Raw genomic sequence first — 23,909 nt, forward strand, 5'->3', positions numbered from 1 at the left:
CCTCTGACTGAGAAAAAGATTACAGTGCTATTTGTTAACACTTTGAAACCTCTATATTATGAAAAGATGATAGGGAATGCAACCAAAAATTTTGCTAATATGGTAATTTTGAAAGAAATTATCGAGAGTGCCATCAAGAATGGCAAGTTGGAAAAAAGTGAAGCATCTAGCAAAAGAGTCCCAAAGAAGAAAGAAACTAAAGCTCAGGCTGTGAGCTTTGATAGATAGCAATTTGTGAGTTATCAACCCTACTCACTATAAGGATACCTTCCATATTACCCTACTATAAATAATACTTTCCCTTACCCATACCAATAATTTGTACAGTCACCTTATCCCCAAACATATTAACCTCCTCTTAGGCCTCAGAATACCACATATAGTCCTAACACTTAGCCTACCCCAAGACCTCAAACTTATCTAGCTAACCCAATGGGTGGTTCACGGAAGCAACGAATTACTCGTGAAAAACTTATACTTGACCCAATCCCAATGACTTATATAGAATTATATCATGAGCTTTATAATAGTCATCTAATTGCTCTTAGTAAATTAGAGCCTCTCAAGCCACCTTATCCTAAGTGGTATGATCTCACAGCTCATTATGACTATCACTATGGGATTACCGATCACTCCATCAAAAATTACACCGTCTTGAAATATAACGTGCAACAGTTGATCAAGGATAGAATGATTAGCTTTGATACAGAAAGGGTGACTGCACTAAATGTTAGTGGCAATTTCTTGTCTAATCATAATGTCAATGCTTTAAGTGAAGAACAGAAGTGCCATTTGAAGAAAGAAGTGGCAGATATTAAGACACCTCTTAGTTAGCTATTTGATATTTTATGAAAAGCTGACATGACACAACTAGTGAGTCCACACAGTTATCATAGAGTATATATAGTCGACACTAGTTATAAATATCATAGTGGGGCAATGGGCCACTCTATCAACACTTGTGAGCAGTTTCACTGAGAGGTGCAAAAGCTCTTGGATTCATACCAGATGGAGGTCTATGAAAAAAAAAGACTTAAAAGGTGTTGAAGTGTCCATGATTGATAAGCCTACAAAACTATTTCTAAAGCCGGTGACAATTCATTATGGGAACAAGCCAAAGTCAATCATAGATAAACTCATTCCCAGGCCGATAACTTTTAAAGTTCTGACTCTCTTCCTATATAAGGATGATAAAGTTGTTCCCTAGAAATATGGCTGTGATACAGTAGTTCAGGGGTAAAAAGGGGATATCTCTAAAGCTGACACTTTCAATATGACTAGTGTAAGAGGCATTACCTGAAGTGAAAGGTGCTACACTCCAGAAATATTGGAGAAGGCTAGAAAAGAGAAAGCTAAAGAAGTAGAAGGATGAAATAACCTTAAAGTAGAATCTAAGGAAGATCGTCCGAAATCGGTGTCAGAAAAAGAGGCTTGTGAATTCCTGAAGCTGGTAAAACATAATGAGTATTCAGTTGTTGAACAGTTGAACAAAATGCTAGCATGAATCTCATTACTATCACTGTTATTAAATTCGAAGCCACACCAAAATGCCCTGCTAAAAGTATTGAACCAAGTATATGTGGCACATAATGTATCTGTTGAATATGTGAACCACTTGGCTGAAAATCTAGTTATGCCGAATTACATTTCATTCAGCGATGATAAAATTTCTTTGAAGGGAAGGAAAAATGCCAAGGCTTTGCATATCACGGTCAAGTGCAAGAGCTATATCATAGCTAAAGTACTTATTGATAATGGCTCCACTATCAATGTCATGCTTATGTCAATTTTGGCAAGGTTACCCATTAACTACTCTCATATGAAAGACATTCAAATGATTGTGAAAGCTTTTGATGGGACTAGAAGAGAAGTCTTAGGGGATATCGAGATGCCTTTGCAAATTAGGCCATGCACTTTTAATGTGAAGTTCTAAGCGATAGATATCTCTTCATCTTACAACTGTCTATTAGGAAGGTCATGAATCCACATGGTAGGAGCTGTACCTTTTACCTTGCATGAAAAGATCAAGTTTAATGTAGGAGGTCAATTAGTAGTGGTAGTTGAGGAGAAAGACATGTTAGAGACCCAACCGTTGAATGCTTCGTATGTATAGGTTACCGAAAAAGCTATAGAATGCTCCTATCAATCTTTTGAGCTAGTTAATTTTGTAGGTGAAACACTTAAAAGTCAGCCCTTTTTAAGGATAGTGATGAGCCAAGTTATTAATAAGGGCTGGTATCCAAGATTAAGGCTAGGTAAGAACTTGCAGGGAATAAAAGAACCCCCGACAGTGATAGATAATAGTGAAAGATTAGGCCTAGGCTATAAGGTAGCAGAATGAGAGATCAAGAGAAGGCCAACAGTGCCAACAGGAAAAATAGCAAGACTAATGGTTATCCCACACCTGTACAAGACTTTTAGACCTAAAAGATTTATGTACCCAGATACAAGAAAAAATATGGAAAAAGCTTTTGCCTAGTTAACCATTAATGCTATTGAAGATGAAGTGGGGCTTAATCAAGAGGGGTGGGTCCGTCTTTGTTTGCCAGATTATGAGCTAAACAATTAGAGTGCCATTGAAGTGCCTGTGACTTTTGAAACTAATACAATGTAATTGTAACATCCCAATAACTATTGCCCAAGGTATTGGGGTGATCTTTCTTGTTTGGGTCATTTATCTTTTATTATTTTAATAAAAATTAAGAAAGATGCATTTTCATTCATTTTTTCTTGTGTCTTCATTATTGCCATCTTTCCAAACACATCTTGCCAACATATCCCATTTCATTCAATTTCAGGTTTTTAAATGAACATGAAGATAATTATGATAACAATCAAGAGGTTAGTTTTGAGAATTCAATTAACACTGATGAACTTGACAATGAAGAGAATTCTGAGGATTATGTTATGCCTCCAGACCTAATAAGATTGATTGAAAAAGAAAATAAGCCAATTGAGCCTCATCAGGAGATAGTTGACTTGATAAATCTGGGAGATGAAAAGAATAAGAAAGATGTCAGAATTGGCACTTCATTTTCATCAGGAGATAGATAACGTTTGGTAGATCTACTTCAAAAATTCATGGATGTATTTACTTAGTCTTACCAGGATATGCCAGGGCTGAGCACGAAGATAATAGAACACAGATTACCTATAAAGCCAGAATGTAAGTTGATTTAACAGAAACTGAGGTGAATGAAGCTTGAAATGCTACTAAAGATCAAAGAAGAGGTGAAAAAATAGTTTGATACAGATTTTCTATAAGTGACTAAGTATCCAGAGTGGGTAGCCAATATAGTACCAGTTTTTAAGAAAGATAAAAAAGTACGAATATGTGTAGACTATCGTGATTTGAATAAAACTAGTCCAAAGGATAACTTTTCTTTGCCTCATATTGACACATTGGTAGATAACACAGCTAGGCATTCAATTTTCTCCTTTATGGATGATTTTTCAGGGTATAATTAGATAAAAATGGCTACAGATGATATGGAAAAGATCACTTTCGTGACCATGTGGGGAACTTTTTATTACAAGGTCATGCCTTTTAGGTTAAAAAATGCTGAAGCAACATATCAAAGGGTCATGATAACACTTTTTCATGATATGATATGCAAAAAGATTGAAGTGTATGTAGACGATATGATTACAAAATCTTATGAGAATGAAGATCATGTCACCAGCCTCAAAAAGTTATTTGAGAGATTGAGAAGGTTTCAGCTCAAGTTAAACCCACCCAAGTACACCTTTAGGATAAAGTCAGGAAAGTTACTAGGTTTTGTGGTCAGTGAAAGAGGAATTGAAGTCGATCCAAATAAGATACGGGCCATTCAAAATTTGTCACCTCCTAGTACACCAAAGAAAGTTTGAGGTTTTCTAGGAAGATTGAATTACATTTTTCAGTTTATCTTTTAGCTTACCTATAAATGCGATCCCATATTTAAGTTTCTTCGTAAAAATAATCCTGAAAAATGGAATGAGAAATGTCAAGTGACTTTTGATAAAATTAAGCAATACTTGTCAAACCCTCTAGTGTTGGTGCCACCTGTTCTAGGAAAACCTTTAATTCTATACTTAACAGTATGTGAAAATTCAATGGGATGTGTGCTAGGGCAATAAGATGAGTCTAGCTGAAAGAAGAGAGCTATTTACTATCTGAGTAAAAAGTTCACAGAATATGAATCCAAGTATTCCTCATTGGAGAAAATGTGTTATGCATTAGCGTGGACTACCAAAAAACTCAGACAGTATATACTTTATCATACCACATGGCTTATAGCAAAACTAGATCTAATTAAATACATCTTCGATAAGCCTTCTTTGTTTGAAAGAATTGCTAGATGGCAAGTAATGCTATCGACATATGATATTATATATGTAAGCTAAAAGGCAATAAAATAGGGCACTATAGCGGAGTTCCTTGTAGTTCGTGCTACTGAAGAATATGAACCAATGAGGTTAGAATTCTCTAATGAAGATCTAATGGTTATTTCCCAACTAGAAAAAAGGGAGCATGAAGAAAAATGTTGGAGAATGTATTTTAATGGAGCTGTCAATGCCTTGGGACATGAAATTAGGGCAATTATGATCTCTCCAGAAGAATAATACTATCCTGTAATAGCAAGGTTAAATTTTAATTGCACAAATAACATTGCTGAATATGAGGCATGTGTCATAGGCTTACAAGCTGCTATAGATAAAAGAGTGAAAGCATTAAAAGTGTTTGGAGACTTAGCTCTAGTTATATATCAGTTGAAAGGAGTATGGGAGATGAGAGATTCAAAACTCGTTCCATATCATAAGTATATTTTAGAGTTGATAAAACAATTTGAAGATATCCAGTTTGACCATTTACCTCGAGAAGAGAATTTGATTGCTAATGCATTGGCTACTCTGGCTGTAATAATTCGAATTAATGACAATACTTACATTCAGCCCATCAAGCTAGATGTTAAGGATATGCCAGCTCATTATTCCAATGTAAAAGAGGAGGAAAATGAGAAGCCTTGGTATTATGATATCTTACAGTATATTAAGGATCAACAATACCTAGTTCAAGCAATAAAAAATGATAAAAGGGTCATCCAAAGATTGGCTATGAGTTTTTTCTTGGATGGAGGTGTTCTGTACAAAAGAAGTCATGATCAGGTACTACTAAGATGTGTAAATAAGGCCGAAGCAAAAAAAAAATCATTGAAAAGGTGCATGATGAAATATGTAGGGCACATACCAGTAGACATATGATGACGAGACAGATAATGAGAGTAGGATATTACTGGTTGACAATGGAGAGTGATTGCATTGACTATGCTTGTAAATGCCATAAATGCCAGATATATGCTGATAAGATCCATACTCTGCCATCTGTTTTACATGTTATGGCATCACCATGGCCATTCTCAATGTGGGACGTGGATGTCATTGGTCCTATCACCCAAAAAGCTTCTAATGGGCATAGATTTATTTTTGTAATGATAGATTACTTCATAAAATGGGTGGAAACAACATCATATGCAAACGCAACACGATCTGTGATTTACAAGTTCATAAAAAGAGAGATCATTCATAGATATAAACTTTCAGAAAGAATTATTTCAGATAATGTCAAGAATCTGAATAGTAAGATGATGCAAGAAATATATGCTCAATATAAGATCAAGCATTATAACTAGGCACCATACTATCCGAAAATGAATGAGGCAGTTGAGGCAGCCAACAAGAACATAAAAAAATTTTTGAAAAGATGACTGAGACTTATAAAGATTGGCATAAGAAGTTACCATTTGCACTACATGCATATCGAACGTCAGTGTGTACCTTTATTGGGGCAACCCCATTTTCTTTGGTTTATGGGATGGAAGCTCTACTACCAGTAGAAGTGAAGAACCCATCCTTAAGGGTTCTAAAAGAAGTTGAGTTGAAAGAAGTTGAATAGATTCGAGAACGCTATGAACAATTAAATTTCATAGAAGAAAAGAGATTGACTGTATTATACCATGGTCAGCTATACCAAAGAAGAATGATAAGGGCTCATGACAAAAAGATTCGACCCTGTTGCTTTCGAGAAAAAGAGTTAGTCTTGAAGAGAATCTTCCCAATCTAGCATGATAATAGAGAAAAATAAACTTCGAATTACGAAGGGCCGTATATGGTGAAACGGGCTTTCTTGAGTGGAGTACTGATACTGACTGAGATGGATGGAAATGATTTACCCCATCCGATAAATTATAATGCTGTGAAAAAATGCTATGCTTGAAAAAAATGAAAAAAGAAAATGAAAAAGGAAAAATGAAAAAAAAAAGTGAATGAAAAAGGAGGACTCAAGGCGAAAACCCTAAAATAGCGGTTTGAGTCATAGGGGGTTTATTTATGTTGAAAACCTGAAAAGGTAGCTTAGATAAAAAGAATACAGCATCAAATTTGAAAATCCATTGGCATGGAGACTAGCAAATTTGGAGGAGCTCTAAGTTGTTGAATGCATCAAATGGTTGGGTTTTCAAAAAAACCTTGAGATATGTTATCATGATTATTCGATTGTTCATTTTTGGGCTTTGTCCTCCATACTTATCCTTGTAATTCTTCCTTGGCCAAAGTTTGCCAATATTTTGTTAATAAAAGACATTCTATTTCACTCTTTGTGTGCCTCTTATGTTGACAGTTTCTCAACCATTCTTATTCTTTTCTTTTTAATACTCTATAATCGAAGAAATGTGCAAATGCATTCTTACATGTTGAGTTCGAAATAATGATTGACAAATGAATAATGGCATGAAAGATTTTTACATTACTTTAAAGAAGTCAAGAGTGATAAAGGCAGAATCGAGATGTTCAGTTCCTGATAAGGACATTGAATTTGGAAAGAGATTTTTTACAAGAAGAATGTGAGTGGAAGAGATAATTGAGAGCTACACTACTTCGATCTTAGAAGAGCAGCGTAACTTAGTCTTTGAAGAATCAAAGTGTTCGATGCCCAAGAAAGAGCTTGAGAAACTTGAGTACCACAATTGAATAGAAATTAGTTAGCCAACATTTGCACAGCATGCATTGAATTTCATATGCATTGCATAGCATATACTACATTTAAGAAAATATAGTGCATAAATTCAAGAAGCAGGGGTATTCCAACATCCCACATAGAGAAGATAGATGTGAAGACATTTTCAAAATTGAGAAAAAGCTTGTCAGGTAAGTTTTTAATCCTTGAAATAGGATATCTCTCGATATCATGGTTGATTTGCAAGAGCTTTGGACATAATCTCCTGAAATTCCTTCAAACATGATTTTTAACTCCTTTGGACATGATTGTCAATGAGCCTTTTTTTTAAGTTGTGATGCCTTTGATTAGAGGAGCAATTTATTTTCAAAGTCGTTGAGCCTCTGATTAAAGGAGCTTTATTTATTTCCAAAGTTGTTGAGCCTCTGATTAGAGGAGCTATTTATTTTCAAAGTCGTTGAACCTCTGATTAAAGGAGCTTTATTTATTTTTAAAGTCATTGAGCCTCTGATTAGAGGAGCTTTATTTATTTTCAAAGTTGTTGAGCCTTTGATTAGAGGAGCCATTTATTTTCAAAGTTGTTGAGCCTCTAATTAGAGGAGCTATTTATTTTCAAAGTTGTTGAGTCTTTGATTAGAGGAGCTTTATTTATTTTCAAAGTCGTTAAGCTTTTAATTAGAAGAGCTTTGTTTATGTTTTTCAAAGTCGTTGAGCCTTTGCTTAGAGGAGTTTTGATCAAGTTTTTAACACAAAAAAATGAAAAAAAGAGGTCGAGTTGAGTCTTGAATGGGTGTCTACGTCTTTGCATAATTTTTGTTACACAAAAAATATGCAAAGAGGGGTAGCTGTAGACACCCAATTTGGTCCAGGCTCGAATCAATTGGGCCTGGTCCAAATGGGTAGGCCCATTTTATTTTGTATTTTATATTTTTATTTTTATTTTATATTTTTTTCTTTTTTTCTTTTATATCTTATGTCTTTATTATTTATTTATTTATTATTACTATTTATTAATATATATTTATTATTATTATTATTATTTATCTGTTAGTATATGTATGTATTTATTATTATTTATCTATTATTATTATTATTATTTATCTATTAATATTTTTATTTATTTAATTAGTTTCTTTTAATTATCTATTAACATTTTTTATTTGATTTGATTTTCTTTTTCTTTTTATTCGGCTGAGATTAGGATGGAAATTTGGGAATCCTATTGTGAATTTGGGATTTAATCAGAGTCTATATTGGATTTAAGGATTGAATCCCAATCCAATGAGAAGTTGAGATTGATCATAAACTCTTCTGATCAATCCCTATAAATAGATCCACGAATCAAAGGACCAAAACACAAAAATGCAGACATTGATTGAGAGAGAGTGAAAAAGAAAGAAAAATGCGTCCAGAAGGGTCAGAGGCAATTTCAGGATTTTTTAAAAATTTTGGCAAATTTTTTTTCTGGAAAATTTTTAGATTTCGATTGAATTTTCAGCGAAGTTTGAATTTTTCGGTGACTTTTTTGGCCAAGTTTAAATTTTTCGGTCAGCTACCCAGTTTCTGGCAACTATTTTAAAAAATCGATCAGCTTTTCAATGAATTTTCGATGAAAAACTCAAATTTCGATGAAAATTTCCAGAATCTGGCGAGGTTCAATCGGAATTCTTCGTCTGTTTAGAGAGAAAAGAGAGGAAAAGGAAATTCTGAAAAAAAAATCAACCTTTAGCCTTATATACCCTCCCCAAAACGACGTCGTTTTTGGGTTAGTAAACCCACAGGATCCGTATATTTTGCCAAGATCCGACCCGACCCGAGCACCAACCCACGTGTGACCCGAGTGTGAAGCCGAGCCTAGCCGAGCCATCTACACCCAATCGTGTTTTCGAGCTGTCCTTTCTTTCTTAAGCTAAGCCGCTAAGCTGAGTTGTTCCTAAGTTTTTTTTTTCTTTTCATTTATTTATCTATTTATTATTTATTTATTTATTTATTTATTATTATTATTATTTATTGATTAGATTAGAATTGTTTAATACTTTTTATTTTATTTATATTTTTCTTTATTTATATTTTCAATTTATATTTTATTTATTTTATTTTATTTTCTTTAAAATTTTTCAAAAAAAATATTTTTGAGGAAAAGTTGAAAGTATTAATTTTCCTTGAAAATAAGTTTTTCAAAAAAAATATTTTTGAGGAAAAGTTAAAAGTATCAATTTTCCTTGAAAATAATTTTTCTAAAAAAAATTTTGAGGAAAAGTTGAAAGTATTAATTTTCCTTGAAAATAAGCTTTTTGAGGAAAAGTTGAAAGTATCAATTTTCCTTGAAAATAAGCTTTCTAAAAAATATTTTTGAAAAAAAGTTGAAAGTATCAATTTTCCTTGAAACAAAAGCGATGAATTTTTTAAGAGGAAAGGATTTATATTTAAAGCAATCATGTTTTTTTTTCTTTTTCCTTTTTATTTTCTTGGATTTTCTTTAATGTTAAATAATCCGACGTGGAGCATCTGCAAGTAAAACAGTAGTTTCCTTGCATACTTTTAAGGTGAGGAAATTTTTTTAATTTTCTGCTAAAAGTATTAGAGTCAATTGAGAATAATTTTCAATAATTAATTACTTGATAAAATTTTAAGGCTTATTGAATAACACAAAATTAAGCTGGTACCATCTTTCGATGAGCGTTGTGAGGGTGCTATAACCTTCCTCACACGTAACCATACTCTTGAACCCTGTTCTGGTCAACAGACCTGAACCTATTCTTTTAGAGACCCTTAAACTTAGGTATTCCCTAAAATGATAGATTCCTTAGGTGGCCAATTGCACCTAGATAAAAAAAGATTGGTGGCAACTCCTTCAAGTCAATGTCTAGTGATAGATCCCTAGATCTAGACGTTATGACAGATAACTTAATAATAAATCATTAATAACGTAGTATTAAATTATTAATAACTTAGTTATAAATCAGTAATAATTTGGTAATAAATTAGTTAATCATTGATAATTCTTTAGTAAATCATTGGTAAATTATAACTTTATAAAACATCATTAATAACTTAGTAGTAAATTATCAATAATTTAATGGTAAATCATTTATAACTTAATCACAAATCATTCATAAATTAGTAGAAAATAACTAATAACTTAATAGTAAATAATTGATAACTTAATTGTTAATCATTGATAACTTGATAATTTTGTAATAAATAATTAAAAATTAAGTAGTAAATTAATGATACCTAATACTAAATACATAAAAATATAATAGTAAATCATTGATAATTTAATAGTAAATCATTAATAACGTAGTAGTAAATTATTAATAACTTAGTTATAAATCAGTGATAATTTAGTAGTAAATTAGTTAATCATTAATAACTTTTTAATAAATCATCGATAAATTAATAGTAAATCGTCATAACTTTATAATAAATCATCAATAATTTAGTAGTAAATCATCACTAATTTAATAATAAATCATTCATAGCTTAATCGCAAATTATTAATAACTTCGTAGTAAATAATTGAAAACTTAGTAGTAAATAATTGATAACTTAATTGTTAATCATTGAGAATTTTGTTTATTTTTAAACTTGCTAGGGACTAAACCCTGATTACTAGCGAAAATGAAACAAAAATTTTTATTTTGGAGTTAGGGTAAACATACTATGAATCTATTCAATAAAAAAATTAGTGAAAAAATTTCAAATTTGAATAAAATAATAGTGTTATTATATAAAAAGAACATTATCTCATATATTGTTAATGCATTTTTAAATTTCATATTTCATAGTTATAAACGTACAACAATATATTAGTAAATTAATAATAGGTTAATAAAAAAAGTGATAACTTAGTAGTTAATAATTGATAACTTAATAATAAATTAATGATAACTTAATAGTAAATTAGTGATAATGTAATCACTACAGAGGGTTTAGTTTTTAGCAACATTTTTTTAACCGTTTAGTGGCGTTTATTAACACCACTATAACATTGCGACGTTTGCGAAAAAATGCCACACAGAGTGTCGCTTATACACGAGTCGCTGTGAATAGCGGGGTTTTCGAAAAAACGCCTCAATATTAATGGCATTTGTATGTGAAACGCCGTTATTTTAACAACGTTTATATCTTAGAGACGCCGCTATTTCAATGGTATTTTTATGAGAAAAATGCCATTTTGCTGTAGTTAATAGTCAATCAATTTCAGTTTAATAGTAATTAATTAATAAACTTAGTAATAAATTAATAATAATTGTGTTATTAATCATTGAAAACTTAAAAGTAAATCAATATAATTTAGCAGTAGTTAATTATCAATAATTTAATAGTTAATTAATAAAATAACTTAATAGTAAATTATAAATAATTTAATAAAAATAAGTTATAACTTGATAATGAATCATGGTTAATTTAGTAATAAAATCAATAACATTTTTTAGTAAATAATAAAAAAAATTAAGTAGTAAATCAATGATAACATAATAGTAAATCACTAATAATTTAATGGTAAATATATGATAATTTAGTAGTGATAACGTCTAGATCTAGAGATCTATTGCTAGACATTGACTTTTAAGGAGTCACCACCAATCTTTTTTATCTAAGTGTGATTGGTCACTTAAAGAATCTGTCCTTTCAGGGAACACCTAAGTTTAAGGGCCCCTAAAAGAATAGGTTCAGGTCTACTAACTAGAATAGAGTTCGAGAGTTTGGTTACGTGTGAGGAAGGTTATAGCACCCTTACAACGCCCATTAAAAGATGGTACCAGTATAATTTTGTGTTATTCGATAAGCCTTAAAATTTTATCAAGTAATTAACTATTGGAAATTATTCTCAATTGACTCTAATACTTTTAGCAAAAAATTGAGAAAATTCTCTCACCTCAGGAGTATGCAAGAAAACTACTGTTTCACCTGCAGAAGCTCCATCGTCGGATTATTTAAAGAAAAATCAAAATCAAAATCAAAATAAAAAGGAAGGAAAGAATGATTTTTTTGTGCAGAAAAATTGATACTTTCAACTTTTCCCAAAAAAAAATATTCTTTTGAAACTTTAATTTCGAGGAAAATTGATACTTTCAACTTTTTCTCAAAAATTTATTTTTTTGAAAATTTATTTTTAAGAAAAATTGATACTTTCAACTTTTTCCCAAAAATATTTTTTTGGAAACTTTTTTTTCAAGGAAAATTGATACTTTCAACTTTTCCTCAAAAATATTTTTTTGAAATTTTATTTTTAAGGAAAATTAATACTTCCAACTTTTCCCCAAAGATATTTTTTTTATTTTTATTTAAAGAAAATAGAATAATAAAACAAAATAAAAATGAGAAATAAATAAATAAATAAAGAAAAGTAAAACAAAAATAAAAATAAAATAAAGATAAAGAACATTAAATAAACCTAATTTAATAAATAAAAATAAATAAATAAATAAAATAAATTTTAAAAAAAAACCTGGAGCGGCTCGGAGTACGGCTTGGCTCGACTCGGCTCAAGAAAGAGAAACGGCTCGAAAAAGTAGCTTGGGACCTCGGTTCAGCTCGACTATCGGCTCGGAAAGGGGAAGACACGCGTGGGTCAGGAAGCGGGTCGACGCTCGGGTCGGGTCGGATCTCTGTAAAATGTGCGGATCCTCTGGGTCACTTAAAGTAAAAACGACGTCGTTTTGGAAGGATATATAAGGCTCTTCCCTCTATTTTTCGATAGAAACCTTCTCCCCTCTCTTTCTCTTCTTTCTTTTTCCTCTTGTTTCTCTCTAAACGGTCGAAGAACTCCGATTGAATATTCATCGGATTCTGAAATTTTTCATCGAAATCTGGGTTTTTTCATCGAAAGTTCATCGAAAAGTTGGTCGGTTTCTGGGATCTTTCGTCGAAAACTGGGCAGCTCGTCGGAACTTCAAAGTTGGTCGAATCGTCGCTGAAAAATTCAACCTTCGTCGGAAAAATCACCGGAATCTGGAAATTTTCCAAAAATTTTTAAAAAAATTTTCGCCAAAAATCTCTAAAAAAATTATTTTCGATTCCCACAGCTATTCTAACACTTTTCAACCTTCTTTTAGCCTTCAAAAACTCTTTTATACGCCTTTTCTCTCTCAAATCAGTAGCTTTTTGCTCACTATTTTTCTATCTTCTGTTCTGTTCCAGAGGTTCCCTTTTATAGGGATTGATCAGAAGAATTTTTGATCAATCCCAATTCCTCTTTGGATCGGGATTCAATCATTGAATTCAACATGGACTCTTCTGATTGAATCCCAATCTAATTTCCAGCCAGATAAATAAAAAAAAATAAAAGAAAAAATCAAACGAAAATAAATCAGATAAATCAAAAAATTAACAGATAAATTAAAATTAAATAACAGATAATCACATAAATATTAACAAGAAAAAAAAAAGAAGAAGAGAAAAAAAATAATAAAGATATATACATATTAATAAATACATAAATACCTAAGATAAAAAATAATAATAAAAGAAAAGAAAAAATATATATACATATATAAAATAATAATAATAAAAATAAAAATAAAATAAAAATGTAAAATAAAAAAAATAAAAATAAAAATGAAATGAAGAAAAAAAAATATAGACTTACCCATTTGGACCAGGCCTAATTGATTCGGGCATGGACCAAATTGGGTGTCTACAACTGTCCCTCTTTGTACATTTTTTGTGAAACAAAAATTGCGCAAAGACGTAGACACCCAATCAAGACTCAACTCGACCTTTCACTTTTTGTTTTTTTATTTTTTATTTTTGTTTTTGATCAAAGCTCCTCTAGGCAGAGGCTCAATGACTTTGAGAAACATAAATGGCTCCTCTAATCAGAGGCTCAACAAGTTTGAAAAAAATAAATTGCTCCTCTAAACAGAGGCACCACGACTTTGAAAAGTAAATTGCTCCTTTAAACAGAGGCACCACGACTTTGAGAAAGTAAATTACTCCTCTAAACAGAGGCACCACGACTTTTGAAAAGTAAATTGCTCCTTTAAACAGAGGCACCACGACTTTTAAAAAGTAAATTGCTCCTCTAAACAGAGGTACCACGACTTTTGAAAAGTAAATTACTCCTCTAAATATAAGCACCACGACTTTTAGAAAGTAAATTGCTCCTTTAAATAGAAGCACCATGACTTTTGGAAAAAGTAAATTGCTCCTCTAAACAAAGGCACCACGACTTTGAAAAGTAAATTGTTCCTCTAAACAAAGGCACCACGACTTTGAAAAAGTAAATTGCTCCTCTAAACAGAGGCACCATGACTTTGGAAAAAGTAAATTGCTCTTCTAAACAGAGGCACCACAACTTTGGAAAGTAAATTACTCCTTGACAATCATGTCTAAAGGAGTTGAAAGTTGTGTTTGAAGAAATTTCAAGAGATTATGCCCAAAGGTCTTATAAATCAACCCTGATACCGAAAGACATCCTATTTCAAGGATTAGGAACTTACCTAACAAGTTTTTTTTTTCTCAATTTTGAAAATGTCTTCACATATATCTTCTCTATGTGGGATCTTGAAACACCTCTGCTTCTTGAATTTATACACTATACTTTCCTAAAAGTAGTGTATGCTATGCAATGCATATGAATTTCAATGCATGCTATGCAAATGTTTGGCCAATTAATTCCTATTCAATGTAAGGTACTCAAGTTTCTCAAGCTTTTTTCTTGAGCAACAAGCCTTTTGATTCTTTAAAGATCCAATTACACTGCTCTTCTAAGATCGAACCAGTGTAACTCTCAATTATCTTTTCCACTCACATTATTCCTTGTTCAGTTTCTCAATACTTTGGAATAAGCTTCATCAATCGATCATCACTTGACTATCATTCAATGAATTTCTCAGCACTAACAAATTTCAAAACAAGTTTCATCCACCATCACTGGGTCATTACTCATAGGTGTCTCAGCATTAACCATTCCAAAACAAACTTTGTCCACTGATTGTTCTCATCATTCAGTCATAACTTGCAAGTCATATCGACCAATTCATCCTTGTACTCATCACTTGGTTATACCACTTTTCAAGAATTGCCCCATTATATTCTCCATTTAATCACATCATATATCTTTTCAAATCATCTCTTTTAGGTTTCTACCATTTCTTCATTTTGTTACCACCATCATCTTAGATTTCTTTTCAAATGAATGTAAGATTCTTTTAAACACATATTCATTCATTCATTATCATTTCAAATCTTGATAAATACAATGCAATCAAACATTTTCTCAATTCATTCTAGGGGTGTAACAATAAGAGAACACAAGGTGAATTATGGTAAAGATAATCAATGAAGATCTATTTTGGTACAAAACAAATGGGAAAGGAAATAAATTGGATACATGTCATTGGGATGGATGGTATGTCCAAATGATGAAGATTTAGACAATTCTCAACATTAATCTAGGATTTTTTTTTTCAAAAACTCATTCCATTTATTGTTAGAGTCATTTTAAACTTGGCGAACTTTACCCCAGTCTTTGAGGGATCTTCGGATGTCCTGGATCTTTTTCTACCAAAATCATCCTTTCAGGTTTTCAATTTGAATATCCTTTTTTTTCTCATTTTTTCATTCATTCTTTTTTTTTTTCATCATCATTTTTTTTCTCATTTTTCATCCATTGTTGATATCTTCCATACATCCAACTTTAAAGCAATGTAGCATGATTCTATTGCTTCATCATAAGCATACCTTCGCTTAACATGTGATCATTCAAGTTGAGTATTCACACTTGATCCAAATGGACTTTTCAATATTGTAATGTAGGCCAAGGTGAGGGGTTATAAAAGAAATGGATATAATAGGCTCAAAACATGTATTAAAAAGGTTTAAAACCAAGGATCATTTGATATAACTTGGCATTTTGCCTCACATCATTTCACTACTTTTTTTTCTCACACAAAGGATTCTCATTATTTTGCCCTAAATCATGCGTGGCATTTATGTGGTTTTTTATTTTTTTTTGTTTTCTCACACAAACTTGTTTTTTTGCCCCAAACAAAGGTTCACTCCTTTTGTGGGTTTTTGTTTTTTTTTTTTCAAAAATTACCCTCTAGTGTAGAGGGTGATCCTTGGTTGGGGTTCTTCAGAAAAAGAAATCATAATAGGCTCAAAGGGGTAGCAATAAATGGTTTTTCGAATGGTAAAAGAAAGATGGCCATTTTTCATCTCAATTGTGAATACTTTTCTTGAACATCATCTATTGAACAAAGCTCATGATCCTGTATAAAATATTACATATTTTCAAGACATATCTCTTTCACCTTGCGTAATGGCTTACCTTTTTTTTTTTTTGCTCAAATCATCTCTTCATATTAATGTGGATGAGTTCTCGAAATTAAATCTCAGAATTATTGTTATCATTGTCTAAATATTCATCATCTGAAATTTAAGAATGAAAGTATAAAGTTATGAAAGGTAACAGAGCATGGAGTACTGGTCAAGTGAAAGAGAAAAATGTAACGAAATGCATTAATTTACCTTTATTAAGATGATAATAAGTGAAGTCATATTGCAAAAAAGAAATCTAACATTACTCGAAAAGAAATCTTAAAATGACAAAAAAACTTTCAACCAGCCTTATCTCCATTCTTAAAAATTATCCCTCTATATGATCAGGTGAAGAATCTCTATTGACATCTTGCCTTCAATTTATTGTAACTCTTCGGATCTTTTCTGTTCTTGACTTTCACTCAGAACGTTAACATTAGGTGTTGTTGCTTTTCTTTGATCAAAACTTACCATTCCATCATTGATCAACCGTTGCACCTTATGCTTTAAAGCAGTGCAATTTTTAGTAGAATGACCAATAATTCCAAAGTGGTAGTCGCAGCGGGCTGTAGGATCATACCACTTTGGATAGGGTGGTTTAAGTGGCTCCACATGACTAGAGGCAATCAAATGGCTATTATAGAGTTCTCGATATAACTCTGTATAAGTCATAGGGATTGGATCAAATACAAGTTTTTTTCGAGTAATCTGTTGTTCTCGTGAACCACTTGCTGGGTTAATAGGGCGAATTTGGGTTCTTGCAGGAGCTTGAATGTTAAGGCTATATGTAAGATCTTAAGGCTAAAAATTGATCGGTATGTGGATGAATAAGGTGGTTATGGGGGCTAGTTGGTATGGATAAGATGAAGCATTGTTCACAGTAAGATAGTATGGAGAGTAATCTGAGAGTAGATAGGGTTGATATCCTCTAAACTATCTGTCAAAGCCTACAGCTTGAGCTTTAGTCTCTTTCTTCTTGGGTGTCTTCTTGATTTCTTCTTCTTTTAGCTTGCCATTCTCAATGATTTCGCCTGAGATCACCATGTCAACGAAATTGTTTATGGCATTCCCTATCATCTCTTCATAATAGAAGGACTTCAAAGTATTGACAAACAATAAGGTGGTCTCCTTTTCAATCAAAGGAGGTTGCACTTGAGAAGTAATATCCTTTCACCATTGGGCATATTCTTTGAATGATTCAATTGGTTTCTTATTCATATTCTGTAAAGAAAGATGATCAAGGGCCAAGTCTGTTATATGCTGGTATCGACTAATGAAAGTATAAGCCATATCACTCTCAGAACCAATACGATTCCTGTCTAACTGGACATATCACCTAGCAGTAGAGCCAGTGAGGCTATCTTAGAATGCATGCATCAAGAGCTTTTCATTATTGGCATGGCTAGTCATTTTTCGACAATACATAGTAATGTGAATTTTTGGACACTTTGTACCATCGTATTTTTTGAACTTTAGCACCTTGAATTTTGAAAGAATAACCACATCAAGAACTAAACAGGGCCCAACAGCATCAACTGAGCTATAAAAACTAACTCCCTCCACTGCTCGCAGCGTTTTCTCTAACATGTTCATCTTCTATTCAACTTTTGAGGCTTCTAAAGTTCCCTTCTCCTTAGGCCTCAACTTTTCTTCTAGATCATCCAAATTAGGGATTGATATTGGTTCTACTACCTTTTCAGTAAAGATAAAAATTTTCCTTGATTTGAAGCTGATGGTATTTTGGGATATATGTACCCTACAAGATAGGTGAACCGCTGTGGTGGTAAACCTTATACAGATTAGGCTTGATATGGCTCGAAACCAGGAGGGCACAATGGGCCATCCTCTTCCTATTGGCTAGCATTCTCCTCTATTACCTTTCCCTTGGTTAGCTTGTTCAAAGCTTCTAATATCTTATTTAACTCTTCTTCTAACTTCTCTTGAGCTTTCTCTAATATCTCAAAATGATTGAAATTTTCTTATTCCATTTGCCTGGCTTGAGCTCTTGCGTTGTATTGGTGAGTGGAGTTGCTTGGTGGAGCTATCTTTGAACCTTTAGCACCACAATTATGATTAAAAAATGCTATGCTATGCTTTATGTATGATGCGTTGATGCACGAATGAAATGTATATTTTTCTGAATGAAATCTAATATGAAATGGATGCAAATAATTGTATTAAAACATGATCATGAAAATAATACAGATGCATAAAATTAGACAAACAACATAGTTAGTTTCATGGATGAAATAAAAGTGATGTTAATGCATAATGTTACATATGATAATGAAAATGATGCACAAAGTCAGACAATCAAAATGATTAGATAAACACCCTTTTTGTCTCTTAATTTCAGGGTATATCTATCATTGGGTAGAAAGGGCTCTATCCTAGGTTTAGGCACTCTTAAGGCTCACTATATGTGGTTTAAGGTCAAAGTCTAAAGGTTCTCAAATTGCTCCTTACATCTTTGTCCATCACAGACTAGTAAGGCACCCTAATCCTCACCCATTATAGGCTACAAGCGAAAAAGATTCAATTTGAGTGGGAGTATTTCGCTAGCCACTGCGGAGGCATTAGACCTCACGAAAGTAATAGGTACTTTACTCCCTCCTAGAGGGACGGAGCTCGGGTATAGAGCTCATGTTATGCACATGCATATGAATGACATAATTAACAAGGTAAATAAACATGAATGAATAATAACACATATATACAAACAGGTTCAATTTTATTAGGCTTTTGGATAACATAAATTATTTGCTAACCTGACTCTCAAAGTCCCCAGCGGAGTCGTCAAGCTATCATAATGTCTAGATCCAGGGATCTATCGCTAGACATTGACTTTTAAGGAGTCGCCACCAATCTTTTTTATCTAAGTACGATTGGTCACCTAAAGAATTTATCCTTTCAGGGAACACCTAAGTTTAAGGGCCCCTAAAAGAATAGGTTCAGGTCTACTAACCAGAACAAAGTTCGGAAGTTCGGTTACGTGTGAGGAAGGTTATAGCACCCTCACAATGCCCATTAAAAGATGGTACCAGCATAATTTTGTGTTATCCGATAAGCCTTAAAATTTTATCAAGTAATTAACTATTAGAAATTATTCTCAATTGACTCTAATACTTTTAGCAAAAAATTGATAAAATTTTCTCACCTCAGAAGTATGCAAGAAAACTACTGTTTCACTTCCAGAGGCTCCATCGTCGGATTATTTAAAAAAAAATCAAAATCAAAATAAAAAGGAAGGAAAGAATGATTGTTTTTGTGCAGGAAAATTGATACTTTCAACTTTTCCCAAAAAAAATATTCTTTTGAAACTTTAATTTCGAGGAAAATTGATACTTTCAACTTTTCCTCAAAAATTTATTTTTTTAAAAATTTATTTTTAAGGAAAATTGATACTTTCAACTTTTTCCCAAAAATATTTTTTTGGAAACTTTTTTTTTCAAGAAAAATTGATACTTTCAACTTTTTCTCAAAAATATTTTTTTGAAATTTTATTTTTAAGGAAAATTGATACTTTCAACTTTTCCCCAAAGATATTTTTTTTAATTTTTTTTAAAGAAAATAGAATAATAAAACAAAATAAAAATGAGAAATAAAAAATAAATAAATAAAGAAAAGTAAAACAAATATAAAAATAAAATAAAGATAAAGAACATTAAATAAACCTAATCTAATAAATATAAATAAATAAATAAAATAAATTTAAAAAAAAAAACCTGGAGCGGCTCGGAGTACGGCTCAGCTCAAAGAAGAGAAACGGCTCGGAGAAGCGGCTTGTGACCTCGGCTCAGCTTGGCTATCGGCTCGGAGGAGGGAAGACACGCGCGGGTCAGGAAGCGTGTCAACGTTCGAGTCGGGTCGGATCTTGGTAAAACGCGCGGATCATTTGGGTTACTTAAGGCAAAAACAACGTCGTTTTGGAAGGGTATATAAGGCTCTTCCCTCTGTTTTTCGGTAAAAACCTTCTCCCATCTCTCTCTCTTCTTCCTTTTTCCTCTCGCTTCTCTCTAAATGGTCGAAGAACTCATGTTGAATGTTCACCGGATTCTGAAATTTTTCATCGGAATTTGGATTTTTTCATCGAAAGTTCGTCAGAAAGTTGGTCGATTTCTGGGATCCTTCATCGAAAACTAGGCAGCTCACCGAAAACTTTAAAGTTGGCTGGAATCATTGCCAAAAAATTCAACCTTTGCCGAAAAAATCACCGGAATTTAAAAATTTTTCAAAAATTTCCAGAAAAATTTTCGCCAAAAATCTCTAAAAAAATTATTTCCGATTCTCACACCTATTCTAACACTTCTCAACCTTCTTTTAGCCTTCAAAAACTCTTCTATACGCCTTTTTTTCTCTCAAATCAGTAGCTTTTTGCTCACTGTTTTTTTGTCTTCTATTCTGTTCCAGAGGGTCCCTTTTATAGGGATTGATCAGAAGAATTTCTGATCAATCCCAATTCCTCTTTGGATCGGGATTCAATCATTGAATCCAACATGGACTCTTTTGATTGAATCCCAATCCAATTTCCAACCAGATAAATAAAAAAAATAAAAGAAAAAATCAAACGAAAATAAATTAGATAAATTAAAAAAATTAATAGATAAATTAAAATTAAATAACAGATAATTACATAAATATTAACAGGAAAAAAAAAGAAGAAGAGAAAAAAAATAATAATAAAGATATATACATATTAATAAATACATAAATACCTAAGATAAAAAATAATAATAAAAGAAAAGAAAAAAATATATATACATATATAAAATAATAATAATAATAAAAATAAAAATAAAATAAAAATGTAAAATACAAAAAATAAAAATAAAAATAAAATGAAGAAAACAAAATATAGACTTACCCATTTGGACCAGGCCTAATTGATCCGGGCCTGGACCAAATTAGGTGTCTACAAGTAGTAAATTAATTAATCATTGATAATTTTATAGTAAATTATTGCAAAATTAATAGTAAATCAATTAAAATTTTATAACAAATCATCAGTAATTTAATAATAAATCATCAACAATTTAATAGTAAACCAATTATAAATTAGTAGTAAACCAAATATTAACTTGTAATAAATCATTGATAATTTAGCTATATATCATTAATAGTAGTAAATCATTAATAATATAGTTGTAAATCAATAATAACTATTATTAATAAATTTTTTATACTTGAAGTTGGCAGGAATTGACCTCAGTTACTAACAGAAGCGAAACTAGAAATTTCATTTTGGGAGGTTAAGATAAACCTACCACAAATCTATTTAATAAAAAATTTAATGAAAAAATTATAAATTTGAATTAAACAATAATGTTATTGTATAAAAAGAAAATTATCTTGTACTAGAACTAAACTCATACTTTCCTACTGTAATCTATTGTTAAATATATGATGATACATATTTTATAAATAATTACTAAAAATATATCATAAATTATCAAAAAATTACTAAAATTACATTAACAGGTTACTAAAATTTTGTTGAAGATTATAAAAATTGTATCAATAGTTACCGATATCGTATCAATAGTTACCAAAATTATATCATAAGTTACCAAAATTGTATTAAAATTACCAAAAGTTTATCAAAGGTTATCAAATTTTACTTATATTAATCAAAATTAAAATTAAATTATTAGTATTTATTATTATTATTATTTTAGTATAAAAAATTATTTATTGACATGAATTTCTAAAGATTGGAATTACTTGTGTAGTATGCATGTATCAACTTCTAAAATATAATCTAATTTATATAATTAGCTGACAATATTCTAGAAATGATATCAAAAGTTTATTAAAATTTTGTTAAAAATTATCAAAATTGTATCAATAGTTATCAAAATTATATCATAAGTTACTAAAATTGTATTGAAGTTACCAAAAATTTATCAAAAGTTATAAAATGTTATTTATATTATATCAAAATTAAATTATTAGTATTTATTATTATTATATAAAAAATTATTTATTGACATAAATTTATAAAGATAAGAATTACACGTGTATTATGAATGTATCAACCTCTAAAATATAATCTAATTTATAATATCAGCTGACAAAATTCTAGAAATGACACTAATGCAAGAAAATTTTGAGTTGTAATTTCATTTTATTTTTACTAAAATATAATCTAATTTATAATATCAACTGACAAAATTCTAGAAATGACACTAATTAATAATGCAAGAAAATTTTGAGTTGTAATTTTATTTTATTTTCTTGTTTCCTTTGATTCCTTTATGATTAAATTTTATTATACAAATCTATCAAAAAAATCCAAATGAAGTCAAAAGCGGGCTTCTAAAGCATCAGTCTTCGGCCCATAAAAGCTTATATAAAATGGAAATTAATGTTTAGTACATAAAAACATCTGAATTCATTGTTAAGAGACGAAAATGAATTCCACAGCAAAGCTTTTAATCCTTCTCACAAGTTTTTTGTGCCTGTTTCTTCTCATAACTCTTTTCAAATTCCTTCACAAATATTGGTGGATACCTTTACGCATACAGTACGCACTGAGTTTACAGGGAATCAAAGGACCTCCATATGAATTCATCCATGGAAACAACAAAGCATCTGTCCAATTCAGAAAAGAAGCATTAAACAAACCTATGGCTGCCTTAACTCACGATATATTTCCCAGGGTGCTGCCTCAGTTTTACTCCTGGACCAACATATATGGTAAGATGATTCCGATGTTTTTCACTTGCAATATGTTTCTAACTTCAAATAAAAAAAATGAACCCTTTTTTTTGTTCTTTTATTAGGGAAGAATTATCTTACCTGGGAAGGAACTCAAGCTCAACTGGTAATTTCAGAACCAGAACTAGTCAAAAAGGTTCTGAAAAATATCGAAGGATCTTTTCCGAAAAAGAAGGCTGAAGGCTTTATCTATAAGTTACTTGGGGACGGGCTTCTGACAACCGAAGGTGAAAAATGGGCCAGGCAAAGGAAGTTGGCAAATCATGCTTTTCATGGGGAGAGCTTAAAAGTAAAACTTCGAACAAAGTCTACTTCGTACTGACATTTAAGAATTATGAATTAGTTTCTTACAGAATGGATGGTTGTATTTGGCAGAGCATGAATCCAGCAATAATTGCTGCCGTTGAGACAATGCTAGAGAAGTGGAAAGGCCAAGAAGGGAAAGAGATCGAAGTGTTTGAACAATTCAGGTTACTGACTTCAGAAGTTATATCTAGAACAGCTTTTGGTAGCTGTTACTTGGAAGGGGAGAAGATTTTTCAAATGTTGACTAAATTATCAATACTTGCTACCAGAAATCTCTATAAATCTCGGATTCCTGGCATCAGGTAAGTTAGTAAGTTAATTTGTAACGTTCTAATCTCTCGTCGAGGCTTTATAAAGATCTGTTTAAATCTATGAAAATATTAAATCCATAATGTTTTTGTGAGATAAAATCACCAAACTTTCAAGTAAAATTGAATAATATCTTGGTCTGGTGTGGTCTTCACATGATTAATCTAGACTCTGGAGTTTGCCCCTGATTTCCAAATAGAAAGGAAATACCTAGAAGTCACTTGAGTGCAAAATCTGAAATATGATCACAAAGGATTAAGTTTTTCTCCTTTTCTCCATGTATACGGCTTATACCTTTGTTTGCTTTTGC

The 23,909-nt window shown here is 31.4% G+C and overlaps 1 pseudogene; it reads left to right on the forward strand.

Annotated features, from left to right (window-relative positions):
* The first annotated feature begins 432 nt into the window (after window positions 1-432).
* On the forward strand, window positions 433-23,877 carry LOC149518653 (cytochrome P450 CYP749A22 pseudogene; annotated as a pseudogene).
* Window positions 23,878-23,909: the final 32 nt, after the last annotated feature.

Source organism: Durio zibethinus, chromosome 5, assembly GCF_047325235.1.
Source record: "Durio zibethinus cultivar Kanyao isolate XHJ-2024 chromosome 5, ASM4732523v1, whole genome shotgun sequence".
In the NCBI taxonomy this organism is placed as follows: domain Eukaryota; kingdom Viridiplantae; phylum Streptophyta; class Magnoliopsida; order Malvales; family Malvaceae; genus Durio; species Durio zibethinus.